The 4,944-nt window shown below is 45.2% G+C and overlaps 1 pseudogene; it reads left to right on the forward strand.

Annotated features, from left to right (window-relative positions):
- Positions 1–4,566, forward strand: part of LOC107124041 — a 6,974-nt pseudogene extending 2,408 nt beyond the window's left edge.
- The last annotated feature ends 378 nt before the right edge of the window (positions 4,567–4,944 follow it).

Genomic DNA, 4,944 nt, shown 5'->3' on the forward strand with positions numbered 1-4,944 from the left:
CGTTCTGGGTGTACTCCCCCCCCCCGCCGGTGGGCCTACTGGGTTTTGGCCACCGTGTGACACAGAGTGTTGGACTGGATGGGATATTTGCCTCATCCAACACTGCTTCTCTTTATGTTCTTCTGATGATTGTTGTAGCTGTTGCTTCTTCCAGTATTGCTACAACCCTTTGGACAGAAATGTACGTTCGGTATTCAAGCTATAATTAACTATTTCGAGCGCAGTGATCTACGGGGAGAAAGGAGGAGCATAAATGAACTTTTTTTAAAGTCCAGAAAAAATTATGATGCTAATTTCAGAGTGTAGTCGTGTTGGTCTGCAGTAGAAAAGTTAGATTGGAGTCCACTAGCCCCTTAGAGACCAAAAATATTTTTTAGGACTCTTTGAAATCTTATACCCAGAAAATATTGTTGGTCTCTAAGGGGCTACTGGACTTCAGTCTAATTATGATGCTAAGAGAGCGTTTGTATGTGTGATAAATTAAGGTAAAGGTTCCCTTGCTCGAAAGCCAGTCGAATCCGACTCTAGGGTTGCGGTGCTCATCTCCGTTTCAAAGCCGAACAGCCAGCGCTGTCCGAAGACGTTTCCGTGGTCATGTGGCCGGCAGGGGCTGTGGTGGCTCAGGTGGTTAAGATGCTGAACTGTAGGCTGTGGAAGGTCGGTAGTTCAGCAGTTCAAGACCCGAGTGTGCCGCATGACGAAGTGAGCTCCCGTCTCTAGTCCCAACCTATCAGTTCGAAAGCAAGACATTGCAAGTAGATAAATAGGTACCACTTTGGTGGGAAGGCAACAGCGTTCCGTGCGCCTTGGTGTTTAGTCATGCCGGCCACATGACCACGGAAATGTCTTCGGACAGCGCTGGCTCTTCGGCTTTGAAACAGAGATGAGCACCGCAACCCTAGAGTCGGATTCGACTGGCTTTCAAGCAAGGGAACCTTTACCTTTACTTTACCTCCCTAAGAACATCTTGTAACTGACAGGAAGGTTTATATCTCAGAACCAACCAGGTTCCACAAATGCATCAGAGAGGCAGTGCAGGTCCCCTCGGTTTAAAGAAAAGGCGTGTCACACCGTCCTCAGCTTAAGCTTCGGCTTACAAGATGCGCAAGAAGAAGCATGGTATTCTCAGGGGGGGTTTCCCTTGAGAACTGAAAAGCAACAAGAAGTAGGGGGCAGAATATCCCCCCTGCCCCACTCCCTGCAGCACGGTCCCCTTCGCTGTCCCATCTCTGGCTTGTCCTTCTTTCTCCCTATTCGCTTTTGTAAAAGAAACACAGTATTCTTTTTCATGAAAAAAATGTTTCATACATAACGTGTGGTGTAGTAGTTACAGTGTCAAACACGGAGCTGGGAGCTCTACATGGCTAGGTCACAAATAAACACGCATGAAGCTGCCTCGTACTGAATCAGACCCTTGGTCCATCCATTTCAGTATTGACAGGCAGCATCTCTCTCCAGAGTCTCAGGCTGAGGTCTTTCACATCACCCTCCTGCCTGATCATTTTTTAACTAGAGAGGCCATGGACTGAACCTGGAGCCTTCTGCACGCAAAGTAGCGGCTCTTCCACTGAGCCATGGCCCCTCCCAGGTTCCAGGCACAAACGTCCACTGAGCCATGAACTTAGCTAGCTGACCTCAAGCAAATCACCATCACCTACCTCGCAGGATAGCTGTGAGGATAAAAAGGGATAACCATGTACCGTATGTTGCCCTGAATTGCTTGGAGGAAAGACAAGGATAAAAATGTACATGATAGATCGGATCTGGAGAGGACCCCATGAAGTCTTCTTTTTTTTACAGCCACGAATCTGGTTTTTTCCCTGATGGAAGTCACTGTTAATTATGGTTGATGAAAACATATGTTTCATTAAGTGAATAACTTTTTGCCTCTTTCTATATTCCAGGAGTTGATGGCCATCAAAGAGATAGTGAGGGGGAAGCTCCTGGGGCATTGGCAGAAAGAGCTGGTGATCTAGAGGTGGAAGAGAATTCTGGGAACCAAGAAGGATCAAAGATGCTGGGAGCAGAATATCAGGCCTGTGAATCCAACAGCTCTTTGAGTGGGAGTGTCCTCGAGACCCCATCACAACAAGAACAGAAAGAAAAGAGAAGGAACAAGTGCCCCACATGTGCAAAAACCTTCAGTAAAGAATCCAACCTTAAGAGACATCAGAGAATCCATACTGGGGAGAGGCGCTATGCATGCTCAGAGTGTGGAGAAACCTTCCGTCAAACGTCCAACCTGGTCAGACATCAGAGAATCCATACAGGCGAGAAACCTTATACTTGCCTGGAGTGTGGGAGGAGCTTCAGCCGGAGTGCGGACCTTACTTGCCATGAAAGAATCCACACAGGAGTGAAGCCATACAAGTGTTCCTTCTGTGGCAAATGCTTTGCAGCTAAATCAAGCCTCAATGGCCATCGCAAGCTGCACACAGGAGAAAACCCATATGAATGCTTGGAGTGTGGGAAGAGCTTCAGATGGAGCACGCACCTCATTAGGCATCAAAGCGTCCACACAGGGGAGAGGCCCTATATGTGCTTGGAGTGTGGAAAGAGCTTTAGTGACAATGGAAACCTTCTTTCGCATCAGAGAATCCACACAGGAGAGTGCCCATATAAGTGCGATGAATGTGGAAAGAGCTTCCAGATGAGTGCATCTCTAAGTTCACACCAAAAAATTCACACAGGAGTGAAACCATATAAATGCTTGGAATGTGGGAAAAGCTTCAGCCACCATGGAAATCTTATTTCACACCAAAAAGTTCACACTGGAGAGAAACCTTATCAGTGCTCGGAGTGCGGTAAGAGTTTCAAAGTGAGCACATCCCTCACTTCTCACCGGCGACTCCACACAGGAGAGAAACCGTATCAATGTTCAGAGTGTGGGAAGAGTTTCAGTCACAGTACAGGCCTTACTTTACATCAAATAATCCACACAGGAGAGAAACCATTTAAATGCCTGGAATGCGGAAAGAACTTCAACCGGAGTACAACTCTCAATTCTCATCAAAGAATCCACACAGGGGAGAAACCTTTTAAATGCCTGGAGTGTGGGAAGAGCTTCAGCCGGAGCACGACTCTTAATTCACATCAAAGAATCCACACTGGAGAAAAACCCTATCAGTGTTCAGAATGTGGCAAGCGTTTCTGTGCTAAATCAAGCCTTAATGAGCATCAGAGGCTGCACACAGGAGTGAAACCATATAAATGCTCGGAGTGTGGAAAGAGCTTCCTGTGGAACACGCACCTTATTAAGCATCAAAGAATTCACACAGGGGAGAAACCCCACACGTGTCTGGAGTGTGGGAAGAGCTTCAGTCAGCGTACCACGCTTACTAATCATCAGAGAATCCACACCGGGGAGAAACCATACAAGTGTTCTCAGTGTGGAAAGAGCTATCGGTGGAGCACAAGCCTTATTACTCACAATTGCATGCACACAAAAGGGTACCGAGTAAACACTCAGAGTGTGGGAAGTGTTTCCATAGGTGCACAACCCTTAGTTCTCATCAAAGAATCCACTCAGGGGAGAAACCTTGTAAGCATTTGGAGTGTGGAAGGGGCTTCAGATGGAGAACGCTCCTAACTTCACATGGATGTCTGTTTAATTTCTCATAAGTTTTCGTTGCAGGTGGGGGCCTTAAAAAACTTACACCATAAAAAGTTTATTTTATAATGAGATTTCAGTGTATGCATTTAATGGGGTGGATCCTACCCATATCCTCCCACTTCACCAAGCAAAGTTTAGAGCTCTTCTTCAGCCTAATGAGTCTTCTGCCAAGTTAAGTAGCTCTTCCTTGGAGGATGGTTGCACCCACCCCAGTGTTCATTGCTTAGAGCCTCTGCTGGACTTCTCATCCCGTGCAATTGAAAAACTAAACAGGATAAAATGGAGCGTGTATAAACACACATCCATTTTGTGAACTATTTGTTGGCTGCTGTTTTTATAAGTACTTTTGCAAAATTGATCTGCTTTTTATATAAAGAATAAGATCCTGAACACCTGCATGGCAATTCCATTCATGTCGTCCCTTAAGGCCATGAACATTGCTGAACACATGAATCTAACTTATACTGGATCAGACCCTTGGTCCATCACAGTCAGTATTGCCTACTCAGACTGGCAGCAGCTCCCCAGAGTCCCAGTCTGAAATCTTTCACATCGCCTGTGACTTATTCCTTACTGGAGACACCAAAGATTGAACCTGGGACCTTCTCCATGCCAAGCAGATGCTCTATGACTGAGCCATGGCCCTTCCCCATTATAATCATTACAGAATAGTCCTCTGAACAGACATGTAACAGGGCCCAGTTCTGTCTCCCTGACCTATTTCCTATCTATTTATATTACATTTTCACCAACAGGGTGCTCATCATGAACTCCACCATCCTGAGATTCACAGAGCATTTGTAGGTTTCAGGTGTTGTTGGAACTGCTAGGAATTTGGAATTGTGTTTGGAACGATGACTTCTTGATTTGCAATTGAGTTGTTTCATCTGGGACTGCTTGAATCCAAGGAAATAAGGCGGGATGTAAATATTTTAAATAAATACGGACAGACATAATGCTCAGTTTGTTTCATTTTAGTTCCTCATTTTTAATATCTGGCATGGTTTCTTGTTCCTTCCTCTCACAAGTCAAACTGGAATCAGTTTTGTGTAACTGTGTATTTGTGTAACTCTGTATTTCTTGTTCCTTCCTTTCACAAGTCAAACCAGAATCAGTTTTGTGTAACTGTGTATTTGAGGCTGAATTTTTTTTGTTGAGGAAAACAATTCTGTAAATTGCCTCACCTTTTTTAGCCCAGGATTCAGATTTCTCTAGCACAGACTTTGTACATTATTGTCTTAGTGTGGCATTTTTGTTGTTATTTTGTGCACACAGCAAGGGAAGATGTTTGGGTTTTTTTAGGAACACCCACACACATGCAGGGGGAGAAG

Source organism: Gekko japonicus, unplaced genomic scaffold, assembly GCF_001447785.1.
Source record: "Gekko japonicus isolate JY-2015 unplaced genomic scaffold, Gekko_japonicus_V1.1 scaffold2637, whole genome shotgun sequence".
NCBI lineage: Eukaryota > Metazoa > Chordata > Lepidosauria > Squamata > Gekkonidae > Gekko > Gekko japonicus.